At 45.9% G+C, this 17,040-nt stretch overlaps 1 protein-coding gene across 1 annotated transcript in view; it reads right to left on the reverse strand.

The window, feature by feature from the left end:
- The window catches only part of LOC138465591 (extracellular calcium-sensing receptor-like), a 122,744-nt gene that overhangs the window by 74,615 nt on the left and 31,089 nt on the right, over positions 1-17,040 (reverse strand). The gene's annotated exons all lie outside the window — the stretch shown is intronic.

The following is a 17,040-nucleotide window of genomic DNA, read 5'->3' on the forward strand; positions in this document are numbered from 1 at the left end:
ATGTATTTTCCAATATGCTTGGAAACTCACAATTCCAATCAATCTTTGGATTCCAATTTTTAAAAGGGCAACGTCAAGCTCTATTGAGTGATAGTCCAAGAGGTCAAATAGCAGTAAAGGAAACAGCTACACTTCTGAACACTGGATCCAACCTGTTAGTTAGCAATTAGTGCAGCCCACCCACCTGGTGTGGGACTACACAAGATGTATTTGCTTGGTATTAGGTAACCCACCTTTTTATATAGGCCTGTACTACACAAGTTGGTAGTGCGACTGACCAGCCAGTCTTATCTTAAGAGGGGTAATGTGAGCTGTAGAGCTGTACGATTGAAATCAGTAAGTACAAGTATCCAAGTAACACTTACCCACTTGAAGTTATATATAAATATTTATTTATAATATACACAAGGTTTAAATAAGCATTCTTTAAAAAGCATGATCTACTACTAACATTTCATCAAAGTTGGATTCAGTTTTTTAAAAGAAAATAAACATTGGTAATTACTTTTCTTAAGCTAACACATACACCAGCACACGGAGTGACTTCAGAAAAGGTCAATATTGCACTTAATTTGGTTACCAATTCAGTTATGGAGTTGCTTAAGGAAGGAAAGGTCAGAACAAGATTTAGAACATACTTTCAATAGTTTGTAAAACAATTACAATCTCCCAAAGGGGGTCAAGTGGACTTTTATCCTACCAATAATACTGTCAACAATTATAACCTATGAGGGAACTGTTATGTTATGTTATGTTATGTTATGTTATGTTATGAATGTTTCTTAAGCACACAACCACCCTAAGGCATCTTGGCACTGGAGAGTATGGCAAACATCCACAACGAGGGAGATAGTCAGAGCCAAACCAATCTAAAAGAGGAGTGTCTTGATCGCTTTTCTAAAAGCAAGATGATTAGAATGTTTCTTTATAGGCAGCGGCAGCTCATTCCATAGTAAGGCAGCTCCTATGGAACAGCCCGACCTCTATCCGTTTGCGTCAATAGGGGGGCACGATAAGCAGGTCAGCCATTGCAGAATGCAGCTAGCGGCTAGGATAGTAACGCGCAAACTTAACCCGGAGGAACTCAGCACCCTGATTATGTAAAGCCTGGTGTACAATACATAAAGCCTTGAACCTGATGCGTTGAGTTACGGGCAGCCAATGAAGAGATCGTAATACAGGAGAGATATGGCTTCCGTAAGGGGAGCCAGTTACCACTATAGCTGCCAGGTTTTGCAGACACTGTAATCTCTGAATAAGGCCCTTCGGCTGGCCCAAGTATAAAGAGTTGCAATAGTCCAACCGGATAGTATCAAAGCTGCTACCACGGGAGGATGAAGAGGCTTGGGAATCAGAGGAAGCACTTTTTTTCAAAACCTTCAACTGAAAGTGTCCTGCTTGACAAACGGCTGCACCTTGGCTGTCCATAGATAAAGAAGCTGATAGGGATACACCCAGGTTTTTCACCTTCCCCGTAGCAACGGGGAGGGAACCAAGAGAGGCAGGCCAGAAAGAAGAAATCCAAAGTGAGGGATCAGGAGGACACCCCACCACCAAGACCTCCATCTTGTCTCTGTTCAACTTGAGCTAATTGGGATTCACCCACTTACCAACAGCAGTCAGGCATCTTCGCAAGCATTACGACATCTCAGCCTGATCAAGATCTAAATGTATCTGGATCTGAGTGTCGTCAGCATAGGAATAACACCTGATGCCGAAGGAGCGGATGAGACACACAAGTGCCCAGATGTAGATGTTGAATAGAATCAGAGACAAGGAGGAACCCGGCAGAACTCCACAGCTAATATGGCACGGGCAGATAGAAAATGTGGCATAGAGAGAGTCTGAGTGCGATCCGCCAGGAACAAGGTGAATCAGGCTAGTACCTGACCAGATATACCCATCTGGGCAAGACTGGACAACAGGATAGGGTGGTCGACAGTGTCGAAAGCCGCTCATAGATCTAATAAAATCAGGGCACCCACACCACCTGAGTCCACCAGCCTGGCCATATTGTCCTGGACGGAGACCAGAACACTCTCTGTGCCTCTGTCAGGTCTAAAGCCGGACTACGCAGTCAAGGAGGTGAGAAGATTCCAAGAACAAAGAAAGTAAAGGGGACACCAGGGACTCCAATAGTTTAGTGAGAAGGGGGAGAAGAGAAATGGGCCAGAAATTAGCAAGAACAGTAGGGTCAAGTGATGGCTTCTTTAAAAGTGGAATCACTCTCGCAGCTTTTAGCTCAGGCGGAATTGCCCCGGAATGACATGAGTTATTGTTAGCAGCTGTAATTTCATCTACAAGGTCAGGGGAGATCTTTTTCATAATAGCCACGGGACTGGCATCAGAAGGAGAACATGATTTGATCCCACAGCAAGTCGGGGGTTGCGTCAAATGGAAGCTTGTCTTGAGGTTAGTTGGCCCACCAGCCTAAGGGAGGAATACACCCCATACGGGTCTTCCCAAACGATATGAAAATGAGGTCAGCACAGCGGCAGGGCTTCAACTGCCACTTTTTTGCGCTCCAGGAGGGTGCTGGTGGCGTCTCATCATGTCTTTTTATGTGATATCCCATTCATTCACAGCCTATAGGGTCAATCACACAGCAGGACAGCCATCCATCCAATCAGGACTGGTTTCACTCAGGCACACCTAGAGACAAAGGACATGGAAGTTTCAGGACCCTCCATCACTTCCTGCCTTTCCAGACACACTGAAGTGTTGGTGGGTTTCAGGAATAAAACCCTCCAAAGGCAAAACATACAAAGGACTCAAACCTGTTTCAACTAATAGAGTAAAAGTGAAGAAGAAAGTACCAAACAGAAAATGGCGAAAAAAGAAGATAGGGGTCATTTTGGGGAAATGGTCCCACATAGGTGCTGTACTGCAGCTGAGGATTCAGCCTGCGGTAAAAATGCACGCTGGTAGTAAAAAGTAAACCACTGCCACCAGCCACTTAAAGTATGTTAGTGTAACAAATAATGTCACATGAGAAGTGGGCTAGGGAATAACTAAGTAACCACCCAGCACTCCACATAGGGTGGTGTGTGCTGGTCCCACAAAGAGAACGGTAAGACATGGATCATCTTACTATTCTTGGGAACGGTAGTTTGCCCAAGAAAATGTAATTAAACATTCAGAGAACTCCAAGGGACTTCTTAGTGGCACTGCACCTAAGGTGATGTGTGTCACCGGCAAAAAATAGATGCCTATGAAGTTTGTCAGACTCCATAAAACAGTGAAAACACAAAAATCCTAGTCAGGAAAAATACATGAGAGAGTGCTAAAAAGGTCCCACTCACTCAGGAGGAAACAACCAGAAGCCCGAAGTCCTAGCAAAAGAGCTGGGGGTCTCTAAGGTTGAAGGGAATTAGCACAGAAATGAAAATTCTCTTTAACAAGCTAGTAAACCTAAAACTGCCCTAATGTTGTTCAGAGTAAAGGCATGCAAAACAAATACAACTTACCCATAAATCTCTGGTATTGTCTGGGTACACCTCTGACAGTTCAAGCAGCCCTAGATTGGGATCATTTTTATTTTCAGATATATACTTTTTATGACCTCTCAAAGTAACTTTCAGTAACCTCCTGCAACAGACAGATCAAGGAACAGAGGTCCACCTTCTGCCTCCCCTTTATTCAGACAGATAAAAGGAAGCTGCACCTAGGAAACACTTGAGTGAATGGGCAAACTCTCTATGTGTGATTGGTAGAAGTGGAAGTGAGTCTTAATCTAAACTTAAGGTATGCAATACAGCGGTCGGTGTTCTGTGGTGCTCAGGAATAGGATCTCGTTTCATGATCAAAGAAAATCACCCATTGGATTCCAGTAACCATTACGATTAATTTCAGGATCCCAAACTCCATCTTGAGGGAGTTACCTCACGCATTAATATTTCCCATATACAGCCAATAAAGACCAGAGGCTGCTTTGATCAGAAAAGACTTTGAGAAAATATCTTTAACGGTATGATAAATCCACATTACATGAAAAGTATCCTTTCGACTATTAGGATTGTGTCCACTTTAAAGGTATTTGCACTGTTCCATTACTCGATGCATGATCAAGTTTCTTGAATTAAAAAAGGAATTCTGATAAAGGAAGATGTATACCTACTGAGAAACCTGTAATTGAGTCTGCCCGCTATAGGAAATTAGTGATTTTCCATTGGTTTCCCAAGGTTCTGGGGTTCTATTTCAGTCTATCTTCTACATGCATTGGATCTTCTCAACAGAAACCTCTGGGTACTGTAAGAGGATTCAATTCAACACTACAGCTAAGTCAACGCCTAGTCTAGAATACTGAATGGAAACCCTTATTGATATATCTTTATGTTCAGTTCATGCGTTCTGGATGACTACCCCTATATAACACCCCTCTCTTGGAACCCCCCTGACCCCACTGAGCCAAGAAGTAGTTCTGTTTTGCAAGTTTAAAAGGTTTATTTGATAATTTAAACAATAGATATATATCACACTTTATAATAATTAATAATTGAATATCACACTTAATCTGAGCAGTAATCAATAATGGATAGTCTGGCACTAGCACACTTCTTTATAATCACTAAGGAGTTGACATGAAATGGATAAGGTAGCACACTGGTAAATAGGGACAGAAGAATAATGTGGTAGAGAATGCTTTATATAAGTTCAGATGGATGTATGGTTGAATGAAAATGCAATACAGAAAATACTCAATATGATTTCAACAAAACAATGTAATCACTTTTCTCTGGCAATCCCCTCCCCCCTATATGCAATGCAAGGAAATGGAAGGAAAGCACACAGTTCTCAGAAATGCAATCAAATGTAATTCAGTTCACCCCAGCAAGCTTAGACTACAGAAGTTTGAAACACAGGCCCAAAATGCTTTTACATGTGCTGGCAATGAAGTGAAAAATATGCTAAAATGCTTTTAATTCCCTCTAGAGGTTCAGGGTGAGTGGTATCTAGTTAATATTAGTCCAGGCTCACTCTTGCAATGATTCAGGGATGGTTCTTACGAGGCAAACGAATTTTTAGCAGGGAAACTGCTGTTTTCACACGTGGAGAAATTTGCAAATCGCGGTAAAATTCGCGATTACAGAGGAACTACAAGGACTAGCACGATCGTTTTGGGGTCCTAGGACAGCTTTGGATCTCAGGTCACGGAGATATGAGCGATATGGTAAAGGTCGTTTTTCAGATTTGAAATTTTAAAGTTCAAAAAGACAAATGACAGCTAGCAACTAGAAAATGACAGGTGACAGTTAGGAGGCAGTTCTACTTAGATTAAAATAGATTTAATTATATTATTTTAACTAAGAGATTGGTTCTACACAGTTCTGCTGGGTACTCACAATATATTTAGAAATAGAATGGGCCTCGCCACGGATCTGGTCAGGTTTTGGACTGGACTCTGGTTCAGCTCTCTGGTTCTGCTAACAGCGGTCTGGGTCAGCTCTACTCTGCTGGTCTGGTCTGGGTCTCTGAAGGTGGATAGATTGAAGTCTCTATGTTGGCTCTCTGAAGGTTGATGGAGGTAAAGTATGGATTTTCCCGGCAGAGCGTCCCGCAGCAAATGGATTTGAAGGTCCCTATCTGTCCTCACTGTCTGCTTTTATGTGTTTTGAAAATGGGTGTGTGTGCAGCATCACTAGGCTCTACCCCTCTCCACTTACCATTGGCCACTTCATCCTCTTCCCCTTGATTGGGGGAATGAAATGAAGTGTCATCATGATGAGGTCTGTTTATGGTACAGAGAAATCACCCCTGTCAACTTTACACACAATCTATATTTGCTCAAAAAGACATATTTGCACAGGTACACATTTGTTTAAAATTACATGCACCCCTCAAATATCACAGGAGGTATACCCTGTCCAAATCTGCTCTTCCTGGGAGCTTGTATTCAGAAATGGCAACATTTGCACTTTTTAACTGGTTTCGTAATATCGGACATTACCCCAAATTTATACACATTTGCGCAAGGAGAATGGACATTACTTGATGAAGTGTCAGATTTTTAACATGCATACATTTTAAGTAATACCCTCTTAACTGCTAGCTTGCCCACAGATCATACCAACGGTTCAAAAAACCTCTTAAAATGTGGGCAGAAAAATCACAAGAATTATGGTATCATTTATAAAATTTTCACAAGTCCGCTCTATGAATGATCCATCTTTTTAGAGTTATGTTCTGGCCCCAAAGGGGTGTGGTTTCCCAAGTCACATGGTGTAGAAACCAGTTTGTCCAGTTTCTGCCAGGCTCAGAGGCCCTGCCCCTCCCAGCTTCTGCCAAGAGGAAGCTGTTTTACGGTCCCTGCAATAAACCATCTGCCTGGGCCCTGGAAGGCCCATTGTTCAAGAGGAAGCCATTTTTACGGCCCCCATAATAAAACCTTTGCCTGAGTCAGGACAGGGCTTTGTTCAATTTCCTTCAGAGCCCAGGTAATTCAATCAGAGAAGTGTCATATCCCTTGGAATGCAGCCAGGCCTGAGAACTGCTGTGGATCCAGTTTCACTCCAATTGGGGGGAAGTTGTCAAACAGAATCCAGTTCCTTAAGCCAGGCCCCAGCTAATGTCACTTTTAGTTACCCAGTTTTCTGCATTCAAGTAAAACTACCCATTTTTACATATGCAGCTAGAATGCTGATTCTAAGTTTAAACTATGACATTTAAACAATTGCAACCTATGTGACACTCAAAAGTAGGTCACTCATTTCTTTTAAACATTTAGATTTTTAGTGTCTTTCAGTCCAAATTTACTTAAACTGCTGAAATCCACAGCTCAGCCAGTCTTATTATAAACCTTCAAGTCACTTCAGAATATAACTTTACATTGGATCCACCTCTCAGTAAGTCTTTCTTTGGCATGCTCTGGGTTCATTTATTCAGTTTTACACAAAGTCTGGTGGTTTTAAAATGCCGGCTTTCTGATAGTGGTGAGTACTGGTACTGCACCCATTTTTGGGATTTAAGAAATGAATTCCCCACAATTCTAGGTTGCTTTTGGCAATCAACATTGCCATTCCCAATGGTTTCAGACTACTGTGTGGGTAGTCCAATGGTGGTTTTAGGCAGTGCCCTTCTGTGCCCATAACATCGGCAAAAATGAGCGGCAGCCTATTCTTCATGCATTTCCCTGTACCTTTTCTGGGAAGCTCTGGCCATCATGATGTTTTCCATGTCAGTACTGCACAGTTTTGAGGTAGGGCTTGGATGCATGGATAAAAATATCCCACAAGCCCCCCTCTTGCGATGGCCATTCTGTTTCACTGATGGGACTCGCAAGACCTGGGATGTTTCCTCATCTTCTTCCAATAGATGGCACAGTTCAGCATCTTTTCCTCCATCCGGTCGGATCGATCGGTTCTCCTCGCCGGTCCTGATGGGAGTATTGGGCGGTACACTGGGCCCCCTTGAGTCATCCTCCCAGTCTCCGGATCATCCTCCTTGGTCCGTCTCCAGGTTTTCTTTCTCCTAGGACGACAAAGGAAGAGCGGCAATACCTATTTATGGACATTTCTCCCCACCATTGATATAGTGGGGTGGCATATAAATTTATCGTCAAAACATATAAACATGCACATTTCTTTTTGCATTCAAAAACGAAAACACCCACATTGAGAAACTCAAAATTTGATAGGCGATATGTAGGATATTTTAAGTTAGAACTGAATTAATCTGAGACAGCACCCTCTAGGATTCCAGAGGATTCCTCCAGTTGTTGCAGAGTGTGCCTGGGATGGCAACACTTCAACTGGTTAATGTGGACCCACTTGTCTTCCCCCTCTGCCAAACCGCCTTTGGGGATGCGGATCTTGTAGGCCACAGGGGAGATTTTGTCTATAATCTCAAAGGGTCCCTTCCATGTAGGCAAACATTTTCGCTGTTTGGCCTGGTTCCTTTGGAAATTGTATAGATAGACCCGGTCCCCCACCTGATATTCCTTCCTGGAAGTCTTCAGGTCATAGTGGGTCTTCATGCTATCAGCTGATCTTTCTAGATTCCGCTGAGCATAAGCAAAAGCATGTTGAAGGTGTTTCCTTAAATTCTCCACATACTCATGAGTTGTGGAGGCATTTATCAGTGTCTGCTCTTGGGTCCTGTAGAGCAAATGCTGAGGAAGCACCATCTTGCGTCCAGTCATCAACTCGAATGGTGACATTTTGGTTGCAGATGAAGGGGTAGATCTGATGGCCATTAGGACCAGAGGTAATCGGATATCCCAACTTGGCCCAGAATCTGCCACAAACTTCTTTAATATGCTCACAATGGTTCGGTTATATCTCTCTACTGCCCCAGAAGAAGCTGGCCGGTAAGCAATATGCAACTTCCTTTTGACCCCCAGTATCTCCCACATCTTTGTCATTACTTCACTGGTGAAGTGACTACCCCTGTCTGACTCAATCCTTTGAGGTAGACCGAAACGGGAAAAGATGTGGTTAATCATCAGGGCAGCCGCAGTTTCTGCCTTGCAATTTGGGGCTGGGAGACATTCCACCCACTTGGTAAACAAGCATGTCACAGTCAACATGTACTTATTCCCCCTAGCAGAGCAAATCACGGGGCCTACAAAGTCGATTTGTAAATCTGACCATGGCAGTGTCATCCCCCTTTTTTGGAGAGGCGCACGGTGCGTGAGGGATGATGGCTGAAATTGTGCACACACAAGACACCCCTTCAAGTATTGGTTGAGGTCCTGCCCCATGTGTGGCCAGTATGCAACCTCTCTTAAGATTTCCAATGTTGTGTGAAACCCCCTATGACCGGCGGTGGCCGCATCATGGGCGTGACTTAACATCAGGCTTCGGAATGAGGTAGGAACCACCCACTGATCGTGGCCAGCTTTGGATTTCCTTACCAACAAACCGTCTTGGATCCGGAACATTTTTGGACATTTCATCAACACTCTTAGATCCTCTTTCCCAATGTAATCGGTATCCGTCAGGGGAAAGTTCTCAGGGTCCTCAAGGTGCTGGTAAAATTTACCAATTATTGGATCCCCCTTCTGAGCGGTAATCAAATCAGCATCAGGGGTCTCCTTACTCCATTGTGCAATTGAAAGGTCGTTGTGAGCATTTGTCTGGGACCTAGTGATAGCAGTGACCTGGATTTCCCCCAACAGGGACTCAATCTCAATTAGATCCCCTTGGATGGCCCCGGTTTTGGCCAGCTGATCAGCTAAGTCATTTCCAGTTTTGTCTGGTCCCTCTACTTTGGAATGACCCTTGATCTTTTTCCAGTAGATGGTCATCCCATTCGATGTGACCAGATCATCAATGTTTTGGATCAACTTCCCATGTTTCAAGGGTTTGTTGTTAGCACATAACATGCCTCTGGTTTTCCAATTAACCAGTTGCTCCACGAACCCGTTCCGTACATAATCCGAATCTGTGATTATGACCAGTTCGTGGAGTTGATGCTGGGTAGCGGTGAGGATGGCTTGATGCACAGCCATCAACTCTGTCACCTGACTACTTCGGGGACCAATTTTGTATCCAGCGGAGGGTTCTGGGGACTCATTCACCCATGCATTCCCTACGCCGGCCACCAGTTCTTTTTCCCCGTTGTTGTCAACATGGTAAGAGCATCCATCCACATAGACAGTGGGCATTCCCTCACACTTGTCCTCTTCAAAGACTTTGTGTGGGGAATTAAGGTATGCCTCCGTGTTGTCCTTTATTTTTAGACTTTCGTCCTCGAGACAGTTTTCTCTGGCACAATCATGCAAGTCAGCCAGACCTTGCGCGAGGGGACTCTTCTTGTTTTGGCCATATCTGACCTCCACAGGAAAGCCTTGCATTGATAGAATCCAGGAAGTAATTCGGGAATTACTCACATTTCCCGCCCGGATTCTGTCACTTTGGAGATATTGCAGAGGCTGGTGTGGAGTCTCCACTATGATGTGTTCCCCTGGATAAACGGGCTGTAATTCTTCAATTCCCACACCGTTGCCAGGAGTGCCTTCTCACAATCGTTGAATTTTTCCTCCACAGAGGATAAAGTTTTGCTCGCATAGGAGATTACTTTATTGACCTTGTCATGCTTTTGGTATAATACTGCCGTCAAGCACGTATTAGAGAACCCCGTCTCCAGGAAGAACTCCTTGTTTCTGACAGGGTAAGCTAGGCAGGGCGCTTGTGAGAGGCTTCTTTTGAGTTGTTTTACTGCCTCAGATTGTTCTGGACCCCATTCCCACTTGACCCCCCCCTTCAGGAGATGAATCAGGGGTCTGGTGATCTCTGCGTAGCCCTCAATGAACTTTCTGCTGTAATTAGTCAGTCCAAGGAGGCTCCTTAGTTCCCGCAGAGTTGTGGGGTCTTTCAATTTTTGAAGTGCTTCCACTTTCTTTTCTTGGGGACAGAGACCCTGAGGAGTAATCTCATGCCCCAAGAAATTAACACGGGTTCGACACCACTGTGCTTTCTGAAAGGAAAGTTTTGCTCCGGCGGCCCTCAACTGGGTCAGAACATAACGGATCTCCGCTATGTGTTCCTCCACAGATGAACTTTTGATGAGGACATCATCTACATAAGCCAGGTTACCCCTCGCACCCAGGTCGGGCATGGCCTTATGTAGGAAAATATTGAACTCATTACCGGAGTTAAGGTATCCGAAGGGAGTCCGGGTCCATGTGTACTGCTGGCCCCCAAAGGTAAAAGCCAGTTTGTATTGGTCCTCCCTACTGACCGGCACGGTCCAGTATCCATTGGTCAGATCTATTGTAGTGAATACCTGTGACCCCTGAATCTGGGCCAGCCCTTGGTCAATGTAGGGCAGAGGCCATCGGGAAGTATGGACCCGTTTGTTGAGCTCCCTAAGGTCAGTGCAGAGTCTCCACTGGCCGTTTGGCTTTAATATTCCCAGCACCGGATTATTGAAGGTGCTGTGGACTGGACGGATTATTCCCCGGGACTCAAGGTTCTTAATTATTTCAGTAAGGGACTCCATTGATGCGAGAGGCAAGCGATATTGCTTCACAAACACAGGAGTCATGCCAGGGTCCGTGGGGATTGTTGTTGTGTGGATGTCAGTGCGACTACAGTCATATGAGTCTACCGCAAAGAGATCTTGGAAATCCAAGAAAACTTGTTTCAACTTTTGCTTTTGTTCCAGAGTCACACAGGCATCAGCTAGGTTGACTCTCTCTTCCACCATCTGCCTGAAGCCTGGAAAGACTTCTGGTTTGGCTATTTCAGCGGCCTCCTCCAGCTGGGTGAAGAAGTCCATGGTCAGAGTGCTGATTTGGACTGGAGGCTTCAGGTGGGAAAGGCAGCCCTCATGGACCTGGAAAATCACCTCATCCCTCCTGAAGTCAAAAGTCACATCTTCCTTACCATAAGGGCAAGAAGTGTACACCAGGAAATTCCCCCCATGCCGGGTAAAAATCCTGTCTGGTGTTGTATTGTCATCACTGTCACTGTCAAAGCAGTCCTTGGGGATTGGCCCTAACAGTTCATTACCTAAATCTATGGAAAAATGTCGGTCATCAACCGCCATTCCAATAATGGTGCCTGCGGCTAGAGTAATACTCTTTAAGTCGCTGTTATCCACCTCTATTGGAATGGTGTCATGTTCTATGTTGACTAATGGAGTTGGGTTTACCCTAACCCTTGCAGTTGGAGAGAAGCATTTAGATGTATGTAAGCATCAGGGTTTTTCAAATGTTGTCCTCTTTTAGCTTTCACTTCCAGGGAGAATTGTTGGGTCCTTTCTGGGATGGTGACTTCCTCTTTAATCTGAATTTCAACTGCATAAGGTAGCAATTGAGCTGACCTAAATGCTTTTTCTGGATCATCAAAGCCCATGGGATTATCCGCTAATTGGGACCAAGCTTTGAAGTTTATTAGGTCCAAACTAATGGCAAAGCGATTGAGAATGTCACTGCCTAAGTAAAAGGCGGCAGTGACGCCTCGCACGACCCAACAATTATGGACTATGCTCTTGTTGCCAATGGAGATTTTGAGCATACACCTGCTTGGCAGGAGATGTTTGGAATTAGGTGCTTCCAGGTCCATTTCCCATTTGTCTATCAGTTTGAAGGTGGGAATGGCTGGATCTTTTGGGAGTTGGCGGAACATGGCTTCGCTGATGAAGCTCTTACCGTTGTTCACACACACTCGAGCGAGAACAGAGTCCTTCCCATCATTTAACTGAACAGGGATGAACAACTGCTCTCCAATTTGCTGAATATCAGCCAGGCTCTGAGCTGATTTCACATCTTTCTGGACTATAGGAGTGAGAGTTTCTGATTGTGGATTGGTAAAGAATCTCAGAGTGTTTCCTTCCAGCGTGGAGTACCACTTTAGACTGGAAGGAAGGTTGATTTTCAGAAATAGAGAGGACCCCCCATCACCAGTCTGTTGTCCTACTGCTATTACTGTCACGTCTGGAATTTGGTTGTTCTGGAAGTGAAATTCTACTTGGTCAGATTTTTGTTCAACCATGTGGCATGTGCCGTTTAAACTAACATGGTTGACACTCTGTTCGGCTAGTCTGGGTCCAGAGGACCTTTTTTACGCAATCTATTAGGGGTGACAACCTCCTCAGGAGGTCATTCCCTAGTAAACAAGGGGTGCCCTCTGGAGTCACAACTATGACCGGGTGTTTGAACTTGTGTCGCCCGATCTTAATGTCCAAGTCTGCAGTCCCCTCAACGGGAATTTCCTTCCCGTCAAAGTTCTGCAGTTGTCCAGGAAGAGAGGTGAGAGGAATTTGGTAATTCTCTCCCCTTCCTGCATTCAGTTCGTCAAAGACCCTTCTGGACAGAAGGGTAGCTTGAGATCCAGTGTCCACCAGTGCCAAAATTGTACCCTGCCCCTGTACTTGTATCGGGGCATAGTATCTTCCCTCCTTCTCCTCAAGGGAGCACAGATAATGCACATTTTTGGACAACTGGTGGGCTAACTTTCTGGTTTTGGACATCGCTAGCGAAGAGATTTGGGCAGAATTCTGTGGAGAGCCTTGGGAATCTGAAAGAAAAAGTTGGCAACTGGAGATCAGAGCCATTGTGGGTTCCCCTGGCTCCAGTCCTGGGCCGCCCCCCCCTTTTTGGAGGCAGTCATCAGGATGGGTTTGAACCAGGGGATTTTGGTATTGTGGGTTCTGGGATGAGATGATGGGCGGCGGTAGCTCAGTCTCCATCTCTCCCCAGTCTGGATTGGCATCCCTTGGGACCCATTTTTCTTTGGGAGGAGTTCCCCCCTCTCTGAAGGAGAAGATCCTTTTCCCAGGATCCTCTGAGGATCCCTCTCCCTCAAATTGGAAGATCTGTACCTCCTCCTCAAAGTGGGTCTGTTTGGGTCCTTTGTTTCTCCTACCCCCCCTCTGCTCCTTGGGAGGCAGGCTTTCAGGGGCAAGAGATTTTGTTTCCGGTTCCTGGGTTTCCAGGGGCTGTTTACAAGTGAGGAAGGAAGCTTCCTCCAAGGCTTTACACCCCCCTTCCCCTTGTGCCTCCTCCCTGGGAACCGGTGAGTTATCGGGGTGCTGCCCCCGTCATTGTTCTGGAGCACCAGGTCCAGAATTGGGTGCGTTCTGCGCCGGCATGCCAATCTGAGGGTTCTGCTGAGCCCTCAGTATGTGACCCAGATCCCGTGCCATGTTTTGAACCTGGCGCTCTAACTGGGAAACCCGCTCAGGCTGATACGGGGCCCTGTTTTCTCCCCTGGGCTGATCCCGGGAAGGGTAGCTATCCCTTCTTTGGTAGTACCCCTGGTTGGGAAGATTTGGATACCCCTCCACCCTTGGCCTCCCCTCTCCCGGATTCGGTTGTCTGGGCTCAGGGAATTGGGGAAAGAAGGGTGGAGGATTTTGGGGCTGGAAGTTGGGTGGATACCTGGGGAAGAAGTTCTGCCCAGGGTTTGGTGAGTTTCTGCCCCCCTGTGAGAAGTTGGGAGGGAAGTTCTCTGGGTTAGGTGCTTGGCTGAATCCCCCCCCTTGGGCTGGAGGAGTCCACACATAACCCAGGATGGGTCTGTTTCCCTTGTACCGGGGGCTTACATAATCAGGAGAGCGAGGGACCCCATTTGTGGGGCTGCCTCCCTGGCTCCCTGTCTGTGACTGGCCCGAGGACCTTCTGGGCCTAGCATTATTAGGTGCAGGTAGGTTTTTAGGCCCCCCCATCTCCAAATCTAAAACGGGGGTGACCTTTACCTCTGCCACCTTGGCAGCAGCAGGGGTGTTGTTGGTTTTGGGGTTTTTGGGCTGGTTTTTGTTTTCCACCGGTTTCTGCACCTCGTAGATGCGGGTGGCTTGTTCAATGACCCATTCTAACGATCTTTTCTCATGAAAATCTCTCACGAGCTGGGTCATTATGTATTTGGGCAAGGCATGGAAGAAAGTATTAACAAATTCTCTGCTATCCGTGCGCACCCTTCTTGTGGTCTGTGCAAAAGCACGCTTTAACTCCTGCACAAATTCTTGTGGGGCCTGATCCTCCCCACATTGTAAATTGTAGGCTGCCTTGCGAGCCTCTTGAGGATTTCTATGAGTAGAAAAATGTTTCAAGATGGCCGCCTTATAGGTGGACCATCTTAAATGATTTTGGTCCTCCAGCCCCGCAAAGAAACTGGAGTATTCCGGGGAGAAGGTCCACTTTACATATTGAATACAGCTTTGGCTGTCCTTCAAATGGAAAGTCTCCATCATTTGCTCAAACAACTCTAAGTGCTCCCAAACAGAATACTTGGCGTTCTTATGATAAGGCGTGATGACGCTCCTGATTGCCTTAATCTGCTTTAAGGGGTCCTTAAGCAAGGCCCTTTTTGTCTTATTGGCCCTTTTGGTCCGGGTAACCCTGGTCCATTCATCTTCTGACTCAGAGGCACTGCTCCCAGAGGTTCCCGTCTGTTCTTCCAGGTTTTCCCGGATTCTGCGAGCCTGGGAATGGCTGGCAGAATGTGGGGACCTGGTCTCCTGTGTCCTGTACCGCTCAGAGGAGTCTTCAGATCCCTCCTTGCTGCCAGGATTTGATGGGTACCCCCCCCACTGACCTAACTGGGCAGAGGTTTTCAGGATGCCCTTAATGGGCCTACTCTCCTGCGGTTCCACATCAAATTGCACTGTGCTTGGGTGCCCATACCCGGATGCCCGCCCATCCATTCCTGGGAGGTACTGGCCTATGAGCCCCATGCTTCTGGCTGGATAGTAATCTGCCATCCCTGTGGCCCGGTGCTCATGTGCGCCAGGGGACATGGGGGTGGCAGAGTCCAGGGACTGAGAGAGATACAGGCCTCTGGTACTAGGGCTCCTGAGGTTATGCTCATGAGTCTCCCTCTCCCAGCAAACCTCATCTCTATCCGCCCCTGCTCCCTGTTGCAATGCAAGAGCCTGCGCCTTCAGTTCCTCAGTTAAGGCCTTACTAGACTCTATCAGTCGCTCCTGCATCGCTACCTGTTGTTGGAGTCTATCATTGTGCTGGCAGAGAGCCTCATTCTCTCTCTGTGCCTCCTGATTGGTCCTGGAGCACTGGGCCAGTCTTTGCTGCAGGAGGGTTACCTCCTGAGCTGTGTCCCTATTGGCCTGCTCCTTTCTTGCCAGAGCATCCTCCACCCTCCTGGTGTGTTCTAACAAGTTCTGGCGTTCTTTTTGGAGGTCACCCAGCCCCTGGAGGGCCAAGTGATTTTCTTCTGTTTTTCTTTTTAAATGGCAGACTTCCTGGCCTAAGGCGTCTCTTTCCTGGCTAAGAGCCTGCATTTGTGCCGCCAGGTCGTCCCTCTGCCTTTGAAAGGCAGCAGCTTTCTGGCGTTCTTCATCAAACTCTGCCTGGGTATCCAGGTCTTTCAAAATCAGCTTGTTGTTCTCTGCCTTCACTCTATCTAGATGACTTTGCAGGGTGGCTACCTGCTCCGTGCATGCCCTGTTAAAGTCTAATTGTTGCTCCAGCTTTTTCTGGCTCTGCAGTAAGGAGTCCAAACTGTCTTGGTGCTCCTTCTGCAGGGCCAGAAATCTAGTATCCTGGTCAGCCTTTTCCTGTTGCAGTATATCCATGTCCTCCTTTATTTTAATAATATACTGCCTTCTATCATTTTCTGACTCCTGGCTCCTCTGCAGCCTCTGCTCAGAAGAGTCCAGATCAGATTGGGCCTTCTGTAATGCCAGCAGTTGCCTACTCGCCAGATCTTGGCCTTCAGCACATTTGTCCTGCATGGCTCCCATATGTAAATATAAATATGCCGCTACCCTGGCAATCTTGTTGTGCTCATCCTTGGCCTTAGAGGACATATATAGTTCACTCAGGGCCACATGTAAGGGACCCTGGTCTCTCCATTTATCTGACCCTGTTTCCGTGATCTGGGGTGCGATTGCTTGCAACCAGACCGTCTGGTCCTGATGAGTCCACTCACCTCTCACAAATAACTTATGTAAGAAGTGCTCTCTGGCTATTTTCATGTCTACTAAGGTCGTCATTCTAGAGATTGGTCTCTGTCCTGACTTACAGAAGTTTGTATTTTATTTTTGCAAAACAGACCTTTTCCTTAGAGCGTTCCTTTGAGGAGTGCTTTACAGCGTAACACAGCGTGGTGATCCGACCGGATATGTGTATCTGGTCAGCTGGCACGCTGTATTAATCTGCACAAATGGTAGATCTAACCCAAACGTCCGGCACGAGCCCCCAATTTGTAAGAGGATTCAATTCAACACTACAGCTAAGTCAACGCCTAGTCTAGAATACTGAATGGAAACCCTTATTGATATATCTTTATGTCCAGTTCATGTGTTCTGGATGACTACCCCTATATAACACCCCTCTCTTGGAATCCCCCTGACCCCACTGAGCCAAGAAGTAGTTCTGTTTTGCAAGTTTAAAAGGTTTATTTGATAATTTAAACAATAGATATATATCACACTTTATAATAATTAATAATTGAATATCACACTTAATCTGAGCAGTAATCAATAATGGATAGTCTGGCACTAGCACACTTCTTTATAATCACTAAGGAGGTGACATGAAATGGGTAAGGTAGCACACTGGTAAATAGGGACAGAAGAATAATGTGGTAGAGAATGCTTTATATAAGTTCAGATGGATGTATGGTTGAATGAAAA

This window comes from Ambystoma mexicanum, chromosome 1p, assembly GCF_040938575.1.
Source record: "Ambystoma mexicanum isolate Mex_15411 chromosome 1p, UKY_AmexF1_1, whole genome shotgun sequence".
Taxonomy (NCBI): Eukaryota; Metazoa; Chordata; class Amphibia; order Caudata; family Ambystomatidae; genus Ambystoma; species Ambystoma mexicanum.